Raw genomic sequence first — 15,731 nt, forward strand, 5'->3', positions numbered from 1 at the left:
TCTTTGGAGTTCAAGATGTTTTAATTCCATTTCCCACTATTGGTCTCTTTCCACTTTATCTGCAATCCACCATTTTTCATTTCTCTCTCCTCTAATTCCAATCTTTCCTTTGTTAAATATATTCTAAGTTAATTCATACTGTGACATCCCAGATTCAGGCCTCCTTTCTCCTAATGCTAAATGTTCTAGAACCACTTGACTGTTCCCATCCTGACAAGATCCGGCTTTCAATTCTAACATCAATAATCCGCCAATGCCTCGGTTTTGCTTGAGTCAGAGAGTTCATGTATTCCAATGTTATATCGTTCACTTTCAGAAAACTCTTAGCAACGTTCAAAACCATCTTCAAATGTTGCACAATAAACTTCCCCACAAAACAATTCCTTTCTGCCTCAGCAGCACTCAAAGATCCTAGCCATGAGATCCCAATTATTGCTGTGAAACTTGAAAGGATTCAGGATAGTTTTACAAGGATGGTACCAGTGTCGAAGGTTTCAGCTCTCGGGAGAAGCTGAATAGGCTGGGGCTGTTTTCCCTGGAGCATCAGAGGCTGAGGGGTGACATCGTACAGGTTTATAAAATCATGAGCAACATGGATAGGGTGAATTGCTAAGGTCTTTTCCCCAGATTAGCAAAGTCCAAAACTAGACGGCATTGGTTTTAAGGTGAGCAGAGGAAGATTTAAAAGGAACCGTAGGGGCAATTTCTTCACACAGAGGGTGGTGGGTGCATGGAATGAGCTACCAGAGGAAGTGGTGAAGGCTGATACAAATTAGAACATTTAAAAGGCATCTGGATGGGTACATGAATAGGAAGGGTTTAAAGGGATATGTGCCAAATGCTGTCAAATAGGACTAGATTAGGTTAGGATATCTGGTCAGCATGGATTTGTTAGACCAAAGGGTCTCTTTCTAGGACTCTACTGTGATCTCATGGTCACATCTGTAATGTAATAATGTCTAGTTGATGTTCATAACTGATAAGTCAGATCTGCAACAGTAATCTGATTGGATAGACCATGAATGGAAAGAAAACAAAAAGAGTGTTACCGAGGTGATCTCCTACCAAGACGTAAACACACAATGTCGCAGATTTTGTTTTAACAATAAAATCGAAGTTCATTTACAACAAAAATGAAGACAGGCAAGAAAGAAAAACTCTATCCCCTTGCCTACACCTCCAGCGCAACCCAGATCAGTTCCTTTCCAAATCAAAGAAATTCTTAACTTTTTTAATACTTTGATAGTTTTTTCTTAATTGTTACCATGCTCCTGACATATCCTGCTCTCAATGCTATACTATGCCTAAGTCAGCTTCAATTTATTTTCTTCTTTTCCACAACTTATGTTATGAATAATAAAAATGTTTTATTCCAGTAAATTTCTTTTCTTTGCAGTGCTGCTCAGCATGTTACTCCACTGAAATACTTTGCAGCCCTTCAGAGTTTGATACATGCTTCTCTCAAATGGCTTCCCAACGCAGACTGTAAAAAACAGGAGTCTGGAAAATTGACCCCCTCAGCCTTTTGGGTAGTTCCATAGACACCTTTGGAAATTCCCTTTTGATTGGAATTTTGAGTACTGTAGTTTTGAAAAGCTAATTGTTAACACCAAACACGCAGACAAACACATATGTTTAACTTAGAAGTACATGAATCCAAATTTGGAGTAAATCATATTAAAAATACATACATAGCTCGCAGTTTGACAATTGGTTTGTTCATTCAACAAACATTAGGGCATGTTGGCACTAGGTCCCAGGGTTCGATTCCAGCCTTGTGTTACTGTCTGTGTGGAGTTTGCACATTCTCCCAGTGTCTGCGTGGGTTTCCTCTGGTGCTCTGGTTTCCAGTCACAATCCAGCAATGTGCAGGGTCAGTCAATTGGCATAACTAAATTGCCCATAATGTCCAGGGATGTGCAGGCTAGGTGGGTTAGCCATGGGAAATGCAGGGTTACAGGGATAGGATAGGGGGATGAGTCTGGATGGGATACTCTTCGGAGGGTTGGTGTGGACTCAAGGGCCTGCTTCCACACGGTAGGAATTCTAGGTTTAAAAACCTCAATTAGCCATCTTTTAAATAGTGTTTTCAGGGAGAAATCACAAGAGAAAGAGGTTAGGAAAAGGAGTTTCCAGATTTCAGAGTCCAGCAGTTGAAGATAAAATGGCCAGAGGTGGACTGAACAAAGGCGAGATGCACAAGATTCCACATTAAAATAGGTTGAGTTCAGGACTCTTATGGACATACTGGCCTGAACAGATCAGCAGAAGATAAAGATCTGCTGACCATGACCAAAAGCAACTGGCAACCCAATTCTAGAGGGACCCCAGAGCAGTATTTTGCTAGAAGTGGCCAGGTAACAGGAGGACAGCTTGCCCGCATCCTTAACTACATCAGCATCAGTGGTACCTGTGGCTGAAGCTGCCTTAAAGACAACGGTTTTGTTTGGAAGCTATGGTCAGACTATCAACCTCTAGGTTTTTTTTCCCCATTCTTTCATGAGACATGGGTAGACCATCATTTGTTGTCCATCTTTAATTACCCCTGAGGTGGTGGCAGTCAGCTGCCATGTTGAGCCACTGCATTCTATCGGGTTTACATCCACCAATGTGCTGCAGGGAGGGGAGTTCATGGATTTCAATCACAGAAACAGTGGAGGAACTGTGATATACTTCAAAGTCAGGATAGTGTGCACCTTGGAGAGGAACTTACAGTTGGTGGTATTTTGATGAGTACTAGTCTTTCTAGGCTGCAGAACTCTCAGATTTAAAAGGTGCAGTCAAAGCAGCCTTAGTGAATTGCTGCAGTGCATCTTGTAGATGGCACACATTGCTTCCTCTGTGCAATGGTGAGGAGTGAATGTTTAAGGGAGCGGATGGCATGCTGATCAAGCAAGCTGCATTATCCTGGATGGTATCAAACTTAAACCGATCTGCCCCCATTGAGATAAATAATGGGTATTCCATCACACACCTCACTTCTGTCCTGTTGATGGTAAAAGGCACTGGGGAGACTAGAGGAGAGTTCATTGCTAGCTTCTGATCTGCTTTTGCTGCCACAGTATTCATCTGGCTGGCCAGTTTCTAGACAATGGTCTCCTTACCAAGGGTATTAGTAGTGGTCCAATGCCATTGAACATTAAGAGCAGACTGTTAAGATTCTCTCTCTTCTTACAGATGGTATAGCACAAATGGTACTTGGGGGCAGAGGTGAAGAGGTCATGATTCATCAGCAGAGAGTTACACAGCAGCAGGCCATCCCAATGCAGACAATGTGGACATAAATTGGCTCAACTGGCCACCCAATACTCCAGTGTCCCAGTAAAAAGTGCTGCTGTTGCTGCTCCTGGCAAAAGGCCCTGGGCAAGAAGTCCTTCTGAAGGCCTATGCGGGCCATAAAACCAGCCCTCCCTCAATTCTCTGAAGGGCTGAGAAAATTCAGTCCACTTTTATTTTCAAGCAAAACAATAATCCACTCTTCAGGCTTTAAATTCTAAGAACTTGTTTTCCCCTATATTTATTCCCACAAACACATGTAAGCATGTCCCAATGATGTTTTCTTTACAAAGTATTTGTGAAGTTCTCCTGACAAAACCTGAGTAAAGAATCAATGGAAACTCACTGCAAAACAGAAGGTAGTGGACTCTCTTGTATATTTGAACCCAAAAGATATAAATAAAGAAAATATCTGGCTCAAAATAATAAAGGCTACCTGGACGCAAGTGTGCTTTACCTGGAATTCCGTAATGCCTAAATTTCCTTGCTCTTTTCCATGAAGCTATCAAACTGTGTGCTCAGGTACATCTTGGTTCATTATGACAACTTTCCCCAAACTCAAAAGCTATGAACACAAATATTTCACTGGTACACTGGTTCAACCCATATGTAAAATTCAACCCAGAATTCTAGTTTCACCAAGAAACAAAATCATTTTTGTGTTTCTCATAGCTGTTTTTGGAGCAATTTCTTTCTCACATCTCGTCAGGAACCACACTTATTCATTGATTTTTCTCCAACATGCATTTTTATGACACCAGTATGAGTCACGTTAAAAGAGTCTACAACTTCACCTTCTCAGACATTCTGTACACAATGAGCTTGAAGACATTAGATTGACAACTTGATTTTCCAGCTTAAATGAGGAATGTACTGTGTGGGAACACAGCTATCTTTGGGCACCAGTGTTTACATTGTTCTCTACCTTTTTATTTCCACTTATAAGTTACACTCAAGTTAAACAGGAAACTGGAGTGTAAATTCACATAGTAAAAACAGATACGCCACGTGTCTCATTTTGGGTACACTTTCCTAACTAAGCCCCCCAGAAGAAATTCCTGTTTCAAACATCTGTTTCAGCATTTCTCCAGGACGTCTCAACTTTGTTCTCAAATATCATCATAGTCATGCCCTGCTGACTCCTCTCAAATTCACCACCCTCCAGGTAAGCAGTGGTCTTCTCTGACACTTCCAGTTGCTCCAGTGTCTGCAGATACCATGGTCGCAGACTCTGGAAATCTCTCTCTACATCTCTCCAGCCTCACTTTCATCCTTCAAGGGGCTCCATTAAAACCACTGCTTCCTCACAGTGCCAAGGATCCACAGTCGATTCCAGTCTCGGGTGATTGTCTGTGTGGAGTTTGCACATTCTCCCAGTGTCTGCTTGGGGCTCCGCCTAATTGAGTTCTTTGAGAAGGTGGCCAAACAGGTGGATAAGGGTAAAGCAGTTGATGTGGTGTATATGGATTTCCATAAAGCATTTGATAGGTCTCCCCACAGTAGGCTATTGCAGAAAATACAGAGATATGGGATTGAGGTGATTTAGCCATTTAGATTAGAAATTGGCTAGCTGCAAGAAGACAGAGGGTGGTGGTTGATGGGAAATGTTCTACCTGGAGTTCAGTTACTAGTGGTGTACCGCAAGGATCTGTTTTCAGGGCACTGCTGTTTGTCATTTTTATAAATGACCTAGATGAGGGCATAGACAGATGGGTTAGTAAATCTGCAGATGACACTGTAGTTGGTGCAGTCATGGACAGTGCGAAAGGATGTTGCAGCTTACAGAGGGACATAGATAAGCTGCAGAGCTGAGCTAAGAGGTGACAAGTGGAGTTTAATGCAGAAAAGGTATGAGGTGAATCATTTTTGAAGGAGTAATATGAATACAGAGTACTGGGCTAATAGTAAGATTCTTGGTAGTGTGGATGAGCAGAGAGATCTCGTTGTCCATGTATACAGATCCCTGAAAGTTGTCACTCAGGTTGATAGGGTTGTTAAGGAGGTATACGATGTGTAAGGTTTCATTGGTAGAGGGATTGAGTTTCAGAGCCATGAGGTCATGTTGCAGCCACAGAGTTCTGGTCATCACATTATAGGAAGGATGTGGAAGCTTTGGAAGGAGTGCAGAGAAGATTTAATAAGATGCTGACTGGTAAAGAGGGAAGGTTTTATGAGGAAAGACTTGACGTTGTTTTCATTACAGAGAAGATGGTTAAGAGGTGACTTAATACTGACATACAAGTTGATCAAAGCATTAGATAGGGTGGACAGTGAGAGAGCCTTTTTTCCTCAGATGGTGATGGCTAGCACAAGGGACAATGCTTTAAATCGAGGGGTGATAGATATATGACAGATGTCAGAGGTAGTTTCTTTACTCAGAGAGTAGTAGGGGTGTAGAACGCCCTGCCTGCAACAGTAGTAAACTGGCCAACTTTAAGGGTATTTAAATGGTCATTGTATAAACATATGAATGATAATGGAATAGTGTAGGTTAGATGAGCTTCAGATTGGTTTCACCAGTCAGAGCAACATCAAGGACCCAAGGACCTGTACTGCACTGTAATGTTTTATATTTCTCCCACGGTCCAAAGACATGCAGATTAGATGAATTGGCCATGCTAAATTGCCCATTCGTCAGAGTAAATATAGGGGAATGGGTCTGGGTGGATTACTCTTCAGAGGTTTGGTGTGGACTTATTGGGCCAAAGGGACTATTTCCACATAGTAGGGATTCTACGATTCTGTCTTAGATCAAATACTTAGTCATCCATCCTAATATCGTTTTATGTGGCTTGGAGTCATAACTATAATGCTTCTTTGAAACACCTTAAGTATTTCAGTCTGTCAGAAGCACTATATAAATGCAAATGTCATCCAACACATTTGGAGGCAAGAGGGCAATGAACTGGATGGAGTGGTGCTGGCTGAACCCCGAGATGCATCTCCGATGTGGCCTCCTCTATATTGGGGAGACAGGCCGCCTACTTGCAGAACGTTTCAGAGAACACCTCTGGGACACCCGGACCAACCAACCCAACCACCCCTTGGCTCAACACTTCAACTCCCCCTCCCACTCCACCAAGGACATGCAGGTCCTTGGACTCCTCCATTGCCAGACCATAGCAACACGACGGCTGGAAGAAGAGCGCCTCATCTTCCGCCTAGGAACCCTCCAACCACAAGGGAAGAACTCAGATTTCTCCAGTTTTCTCATTTCCCCCCCTTCCCCTACCTTGTCTCAGTCAAATCCCTCAAACTCTGCACTGCCTTCCTAACCTGCAATCTTCTTCCTGACCTCTCCGCCCCCAATCCCCACTTCGGCCTATCACCCTCACCTTGACCTCCTTCCACCTATCGCATTTCCAACGCCCCTCCCCCAAGTCCCTCCTCCCTACCTTTTACCTTAGCCTGCTGGACACACTTTCCTCATTCCTGAAGAAGGGCTCATGCCCGAAACGTCGATTCTCCTGCTCCTTGGATGCTGCCTGACCTGCTGCGCTTTTCCAGCAACACATTTTCAGCTCTAATCTCCAGCATCTGCAGTCCTCACTTTCTCCTCCATCTCAACTTGTCCCAACTAAGCCTGAGGCTTGTGGATAGCATTTCCTTTCGGATGCCAAATGAATCCCTTAAATGCCCCACTTAAGGGCATCATCCAGGACTGCTGATAGAGTCTTCTATTCCTGATGAAGGGCTTATGCTCGAAACGTCGAATTCTCTATTCCTGAGATGCTGCCTGGCCTGCTGTGCTTTGACCAGCAACACATTTGCAGCTGCTGATAGAATACCTTCTCCACCTACCAACGGTAGACTATGAGAAATAAAAAAAATACATGGTGGTGAATGTGGTGGACAATTAAACAACTCAATGGAGATGTAGGATTTACAAATATCCCCATCTTCAATGACAGAGGAGCCCAGCACATTCATGCAAACATTAAGGCTGAAGCATTCGCAACAATCTTCGGCCAGAACTGCCATGCAGGTGATCCACTGTGGCATCTTCCAGTGATCCCCAGCATCACAGATACGAGTCTTCAGCTAATTCCATTCACTCCAAGTGATATAAAGAAACAGTTGGAGGCACTGGAGACTTGAGCAGAGTGACATCACTGGCATCAACTGGCAATGTGGCAATTTGCCCAAATATCTCCTGTACACAAAAAACAGGACAAATCCAACTCAGCCAATTACTACCTCATCAGTCTACTCTTGATCATCACTAACGTAATTGAAGGTGCCATCAACAATGCTACCAAGCAGCACCTGCTTAGTGGCGCCCAGTTGTGTTCTGCTAGGGCCACTCCTGACATCATTAGAGCTTTGGTTCAAACATGGACTGAAGAGCTAAATTCCAGAGGTAAGGTGGGAGTGACCACCCTTGACATCAAGGCTAGATTTCACCAAATGTAGCATGAAGGAGCCCGAGGAAAGACTGGAGTAAATGGGAATTGAAGCAAAAACTCTCCAATGATTGGAGTAATACCTGCCACAAAATAAGCTGCAGTAGCTGTTGAAGATCAATCATCTCAGCTTCAGTACATCCCTACAGGAAAATATTCTTCAGCTGCTTCGTCAATAATCTTCCCTCTATCATAGCGTCAAAAGAGAGGATGTTCACTGATGATTGCACAATGTTCAGTGCTTTTTGCACCCTAACCCTAACTCACTGCTTTATTCATTAAGGAGAGTTGGGCATTGCTAGCTCAGCCAACATTTGTTACTCATGCCTAGTTGCCCTGGAACGTCTTCAACCAATTTAATTCTTGAGTGTACAGACACCACAAATCTGTTAGAGAGCCACTTCCTATATTTTGACCTATTGACAGTGAAGAAATGGTGACAGACCTTCAGGTTAGGATTACATGTGGCTTGGAGGGAACTTCAATTTGATGTCATTCTCATTCACCTGCTGTGTTTGGGCTTCTCGACAGTAGCAGTCATAGAGTTATACAGCACGGAAAGAAGTGTGTCGGTCCAACTCGTTCATGCCAACCACATATCCTAAACTGATCTAGTCCCATTTGCCAGCATTTGGCTCATACCCATTTAAATCCTTCCTATACATAGACTCGTCCAGATGGCTTTTTAATGTTGTAATTGTACCCACCTCCACCACTTCCTCTACAGACACAAAAAACTGCAGATGCTGGAATTCAAAGCAGACAGGCAGGAGGCTGGAAGAACACAGCAAGCCGGGCTGCATCAGGAGATGGTACAAGTGGACATTTTGGGTGTAACCCTTCTTCAGGGCAGTGTAACCCTACTTCTCCACCTCCTGATGCTGCCTGGCTTGTTTTGTTCTTCCAGCCTCCTGCCTGTCCACCACTTCCTCATTCAATGCACCCACCACCTCCTCATTCAATGCACCCACCACCCTCTGTGTGAATAAGTTGTCACTCAGGTCCCTTTTCAATCTTTCCTCTCTCACCTTAAACCTATGCCCTCTAGTTTTGGACTCCACTATCATGAGAAAAAGACCTTGGTTATTCACCATATCCATGCCCCTCTGCAGGTTTGGAAGACACTGTCTAAAGGAGCCTTCTGTGTCTTGTGATTCTGCTCCACAGCAACTTGATGAACGAGCAGTTCTCTGAAAGCTAGGCCTTCCAAATACACCAGTTGGACTAATAACCTGGTGTTGTGTGATTTTTAACTGCGGAGATTTAGTTACTGTTTTGCCTCTTGTGGATTGTACACACTGCTATCACTATGCACCATTGGTTGATTGACTGAATGTTTGGAAGTCTAAGAAGCACCCACCATATAGGTCCTAAGATCCTGGACAGACCCACTGACTACAGGGTAGACCTGTAACTAGAGAGAGTGAGATCCGTATTTCCCCTGACTAATGCAAATAAGCTACACATCCCTGAACACGATGGGCAATTTAGCTTGGCCAACCACCTGACCTGCACATCTTTTGAATTGTGGGAGGAAACCAGAGCACCCAGAGGAAACTCACACAGACATGTGGAGAATGTGCAAACTCCACAGTCAGTCACCCGAGGCTGGAATCGAATCCGGGTCCCTGGCGCTGTGAGGCAGCAGTGCTAACCACTGAGCCATCAAGTATTTTGCAAACACTTATGTACTTTGATTTTATAACTGTATTTAACAAAAAAAATCCTCTCCATGATTGAATTTTTTTAAATTTAAATCTTCAATCCTCAATTATTTTGTGACCATATTAAACAGGTATAATTAAACTGGAACAGGCCATTTGGCCTAGGAACTCCATACCAGTGTTTATACTTCACACAAAAGTTACCTCGCACTTAAGTTCACTCGATCACGGAATCCTATTTATTTCAACCCCGTGTTGTTACTTAGCTTTACCTGAAATGTGTGCGCTACTATTCAGCTCAGCAGTTCCATGTGGTAGCGCTTTTCATAACGCAACCATGTAAATCTAACTCAGCCTCGGCGTTTAGTCCTTACGGGTATTTGCTGATGCCTATCCTGGGCTACTCCACTACACCCTGCAGATATCCAGTCACACTTTCCCAACCCCTTCATAGTCTTAAAGACCTCTTTTAAATAGGTCACATCTCACGCCTCTCTTTTTCCTGACGAAGAGCGTTCAACCTTTTCTGATAAACTTTCTCCAGGGCTTGCTTATCGCCTTTGTAACATGGAGACTCGAATTGTAACACTTTACTCCGGTCTCACACGAATACAACTTCGCTGCTTTTGGATCGTATTGCCCCTAAATACTTCAAGTAAAAACATGTTTTTCCTCTTTCACTCTGCCATATGTTTTTTTTTAAACACTGTAATTCTCCAATTATGTAACGCAACCGCATCTGTTCACCTTCGCTTGACTGTTTAACAAGGGGCAGGAGACACGCACATTGGCTGCGATCTCCATCAGTCAGTGGGTCGGCACCATCTCATTGTCCGCTCCCTCTGTCAATCACATTCCCTTGTGTCCTATTCATTCTCGGAAATGTCCATTAAAGCACCAAGCCGCCTTTGACGCGCCCAGAGCTCAGAAGGCGGAAGTGAGTTTGTTAAAAAACAGATTAAAACTAATAAAAGCTTGCAAAAAATACAAACTAGCCCCGCATTACTGCAGCCTCAAACCTCTACTCGTTTTTTTTTTCACTTTGAAGTCAGGACAATTCCAGTGCGGGTTTCTGCCTTTAATGTCGGTTAAACTGGCAATGTTGTCCTATAAATACGTCTTGACGCCACTACAGGATTATCTGAAATTTCCCAAATCGAACTGTCAAGAGTATATCGTTTAACACATTTCCGTTTATAATTTCTTCCCATAATTTAGCAACCTAGCCCTGCTGATGTTTTCCTTAATCCAAAACGTACAAACCCAAATTGCTAGTTCCTCCATATTTTAAACACACAGACTGTAAAAGGATTCAAGTTTTCTTAACATCAGCAGGAAGGAATCAGACTTGTTTTTAAGAGTGCACTTGTTGACCTATAGTAGCCCGAATGCATTTCAACCCTGCAACCTCCCCCCGCAAAAAAATCAAAATCAACAACATTTTGTAAAAGAAACAAACTGGGTAAATCAAATTGTTTGTGTCGGCAAAGATCCAAGTCCGGCATTAATTAAATTACCAACATTTGCAGAGGTGTTTATGGTAAAAACGAAACTAAAACTGCCAAAAAAAAACAGAAAGCTCGGCGCTTAAAAAAAAGTTGGAAACACTTTTAGTTTTCCTTTTGCAGCGCGGTTCGACGCTTTATGTTTCTTTCTTTTTAGACACAAAATGCTGACATTTCTCATGCACGTAAAAATTGTTGCAATACACAATAAACTACTTCCTGCTTTATGCATTTCGAATCTTTTGACAAAACCTGTTCGTTACCTGCAAATCCCCACTTCCAAAGATAAATGATCCCTGGTGTTTTCAAAGTGGCTGACAGCGGGATGGTCACGTCGAGAGAGGAAAAGGGGGTGGTGGGAGGGGGGAAAGAAACACACAGACACGACCAAAGAGGCAAAACCCCAAGCCCCCTGTCCTGGCAGTTGCAGAATTAGATCGAAAGTAAAAGAAGGCGGCGAAAGGCTGGAAATTCCAACCCCCCCTCCCCTCGCGATTTGTTTTCGTGTTTGTGCCTTAACAATTTTACAACATCGTCTGGGCGGGCCTCGCTCGGCCGACTGCGGAAGTCTTCTGCAAACTTCCATTGGTCTGACGGGCTGGATCGGTTCATCACAAATCCATTTTCAGTTTTCACTTCCTCAGATCGTCAGTCCGGAGGGTGGACCGGGTCCCGGCCCGCACCGCGTCGGGGGTGGGCGCGGGGTAAGGGGGGGGGGGGGGATTCTGGTGGCTACAGATCGGCTGGGGCGGGGGTGGGATCTGGTGCTCGGAGATCCGTTGGGGTGGGGGGATCTGGTGCTCAGAGATACGCTGGGGTGGGGGGATCTAGTGCTCAGAGATACGCTGGGGTGGGGGGAATCTGGTGCTCGGAGATCCGCTGGGGCGGGGGGGAATCTGGTGCTCAGATTCGCTTGGGTGGGGGGATCTGGTGGACAGAGATCCGCTGGGATGGGGGGATCTGGTGCTCGGAGATCCGCTGGGGTGGGGGGATCTGGTGGACAGAGATCCGCTGGGATGGGGGGAATCGTGCTCAGATCCGCTGGGATGGGGGGAATCTGGTGCTCAGATCCGCTTGGTGCTCAGAGATCCGCTGGGGTGGGAGGTCGTTCTGGTGGCCGCAGCTGGGGCGGGGGTATCGGTCTGGTGCTGGAGATCTCGTCCGGGGGTCCAGACTCTTGGCCACAGTGAACGGAGAGAGAGAGAGAAATCCCTCACTAACTCACCCACTCACCCACTCCCGAGGACGGCCCTGACCTGCACAGATCGACCCATAGAACTATATCCATCTCAATGTTTCTGCGCACATTTGGGTTTTTTTTTCTGTGACATGGATTTCAACGATTAAAACAAAATAACTTAACGGCTACAAAATTGCACGGTGCTTTCTTTCTTTAAGATAACCTGTTTGTGTTAGAAATTTGATTATTTACGCCCGTTAAAGTTTCATTTTACTTGTTCACAAGATACTGATCTGTGAAATTGCTAAAGAAAATACATTTTAAGCTTGCTCACATTAATGGAACCGATTATTAAATTTGGATAGGTGCAGAAATTAATATTGATGGAAAATGGTTGTAAAATGAGAGAAGCAGATAAACACTGTTACATACTGAGTTGTTTAACATTTTTTATAATGTCCCCTTGCATTATTTGGGAGCTTAACTCTACCATTGTTTTCTCAGCTCCAGAAAGTTTAACTGTGGCTTGTTAAAACGTTTTTCAGCCTATGTTCTCACCCACGGACTTTTAGATACAGAAGCAGTAATGCACCCACCAGAGGTTGTAATTTCCCTGAGGCTGCTTTTAACCATTAACGTGAGAACAGATGGCTGCATCTCAACCATGGGCCTGCATTACAACCATGCCTGTACTTTTCCATGCAGCACAAAAATCACCTCAGCTGATTACATTCGCCATTTCTTGTTGCTCCTGCTTATTTTTTTTCCGGATGAGATAGCAAAGTATTCTGCATTTCAGAATCATCAAAAATGCAGATGGATACACTGCAGCATAGAATCATGCAGCACAGAAAGGGGCCATTTGACCCATCGTGTCTGTACAGGCTGCTGTAAGAGCTACCCAGTAAGTTTCATTCTCCATTTGTATCTCCTTATCCCTCTAAATTCATCAAATCATGTTCCACTTTGCCAACATGATTGCTACCTACCCAATGCATCTCAGAATTATTACAGTACAGAAGGAGAACATTTCGCCCATCATGTCTGCACTGTCTTTGCATTTTTAATTTAGTCATAGTCACAGAAATCTACTACACCAAAAGAAGGCCCTTTGGCCCATCACGTTTCTGTGTGTCAAAAGCAACTGCTTAACTCTTCCAATGCCATTTTCCAGCCATTGCCAATTAAATGTCTTTTACCGTAACCCTGCACATTATTTCAATTTAGTTAATCATGTAATGCCCTGTGCAATACATTTATTGAACCTCCCTGCATCTAACATCCAGGCGACATACCCTCCAAGTTGTGCTCATGCACCTCTATGATGATGGTCCATGGTTTTCAATGTTAACATGTCAGTTGGCGGAAGTCAGTGCCACACACTGTCCTCAGAGGCCTGGTAGAAGGAACACCGCTAGCAGTTGGTACATTCCAGACTCTCATCATTTTGAAAACTTTTATCAGATCTCATCTTAGCCTTCTCTTCCCCAAGGAAAACAGCCCTAACGTCTCTTTCCTTTTAACTGAAGTTTCTCATCCCTGGAACCATTCTGTCTGACCTTTTCTGCACTCTCCTCAACACATTCATAAACCTTTATAAGCCACACACACAGACCAAATCCTAAACTATGAAAGCAACCATTTCAACACACCCAAAAGAAGTTGCATCAAGACACTGTTCAAAAGGGCCACAACACACTGCAGTACACCAGAACTGCAAAAAGAGGAAGAAGAACACCTATACAATGTATTTGCCAAAAACGGATACCCCCTCAATTTCATCAACAGATGCCTAAGGGAAAGACAACGGAATGAGGGCATACCACAACCCAAAGGACTAGCCACACTGCCATGCATCAAAAACATTTCTGAACTTACAGCCAGACTACTGCGACCACTAGGACTCATAACAGCACACAAACCAACAGCCACTCTCAGACAACTCACCAGGACAAAGGACCCGATACCCAACATGAGCAAACCCAATGTAGTGAACAAAATCCCATGCAAGGACTGCACAAACTACTACATAGGACAAACAGGAAGACAGCTAACAATCCGTATCCATGAACACCAACTAGCCACGAAACGACACGACCAGCTATCCTTAGTAGCCACACACTCAGATGACAAGCAACATGAGTTCGACTGAGACAACACTACTATTATAGGACAAACCAAACAGAGAACAGCCAGGGAATTCCTGGAGGCATGGCACTCATCCACAGATTCAATCAATAAGCACATCGACCTGGACCCAATATACCGGCCACTGCAGCAGACAGCTGGAACTGACAACCGGAAGCGGCAGGTACAAATCACTATAAATGCTGGAGGAAACATCACAGAAGTGTTTCACAGGAGGTTCCCAAACACTGAGGATGTCACCTAGACAGGGGACGACAAATTCCCAGCTCGGCGAACAGAACCACAACACCTCCTTTAGTGTGACACCCAGAACTGTACCCCATATTCCAGCTGACATCTAAATTTGATTTTAGTTAGATTTATTTATTGTCATGTGTATTATACAGTGAATAGTGTCGTATGGTGTAATTACTATCCTGTAGGAGAAAGTGAGGACTGCAGATGCTGGACGTCAGAGCTGAAAAATGTGTTGCTGGAAAAGCGCATCAGGTCAGGCTGCATCCAAGGAGCAGGAGAATCGACGTTTCAGGCATAAGCCCTTCTTCAGGAATTTCCTGTCAGGAATTCAATTATTGTCCAGTGTCATTTTAAAACACAGAAAAAGAAATCAAAACATAGAATATAATGGCAGGGAATAAAGAATTAAAGAACAAATGTTCAACTTTACAGTCTTGGTTAAGTCCTCATACAAGTGGCTCAGATGTGAGTCCCTTCACCGTACTGCCACCACGGGAGCGAAAGTCACCATTCTTCGGTACCATCTCGCCTCCACCAATGCCTTCACCACTATGAGTCCTTGCTGAACCTCATCAATGCAGCTGTAACCAGGTACCACACTGGCCCAAATTCGACTCCCCTGCCACCATGAGTCCTTTTTAGGCCTACCTCACCAATGCTGCCACAGGGCCTTGTACTGGGCCCAAACTCACCACCACCACTACTAAGAATCTGCACTGATCACAGATACGGCCAAAGATCCAAACTCATCTCCTCCACAACAGCCATATGTCAGCACTAGGATTGCCTCAATGCTGCAGAAACCACCAGGAACCCAAATCCTCTCTGACAGTGAAGCTGTGAGTCCACACTGAGCCTACTTGAATCTGTGCTGGGTCTACTCAGAGTCTATACTCGGCCTAGCCAAGTCCACTCAAAGCCTACTCAAGTTCTTAGTGGACCTACTCAAATCTGTGCTGAGGCTGGGCCTCCTTGAGTCCATACTCAGCCTACTCTTTTTGACTTTTAGATTCCCTGCAGTGTGGAAACAGGCCCTTCGGCCCAACAAGTCCATAGCGACCCTCCGTAAAGTAACCCAATTCCCTCTGACTAATGCACCTAACACTATAGGCATTTTAGCATGACCAATTCACCTGATCTGCACACCTTTGGCTGTGGGAGCAAAGAAGAGCACCCGGAGGAAACCCACACAGACACGGGGAGAATGTGCAAACTCCACACAGTCAGTCGCCCGAGGCTGGAATCGAACCTGGTCCCTGGCGCTGTGAGGCAGCAGAGCTAACCATTGAGCCACCGTGCCGCCTACTCAAATCTGTGT

General features: G+C 44.4%; 1 protein-coding gene across 4 annotated transcripts in view; it reads right to left on the reverse strand.

The window, feature by feature from the left end:
- The window catches only part of irf2b (interferon regulatory factor 2b), a 64,198-nt gene extending 52,801 nt beyond the window's left edge, over positions 1-11,397 (reverse strand). For 2 of the 4 annotated variants that reach the window (XM_060835202.1, XM_060835183.1), the window contains exon 1: positions 11,112-11,393. The gene's annotated coding sequence lies outside the window, so the exon portion shown is untranslated. Of the gene's footprint in view, positions 1-9,615; positions 9,991-11,111 lie in introns of those variants that run through there. The other 2 variants (XM_060835218.1, XM_060835194.1) reach the window with 2 other exon arrangements.
- Between the last annotated feature and the right edge of the window lie 4,334 nt (positions 11,398-15,731).

The sequence above is a fragment of the Hemiscyllium ocellatum genome, chromosome 2 (genome assembly GCF_020745735.1).
Source record: "Hemiscyllium ocellatum isolate sHemOce1 chromosome 2, sHemOce1.pat.X.cur, whole genome shotgun sequence".
Taxonomy (NCBI): Eukaryota; Metazoa; Chordata; class Chondrichthyes; order Orectolobiformes; family Hemiscylliidae; genus Hemiscyllium; species Hemiscyllium ocellatum.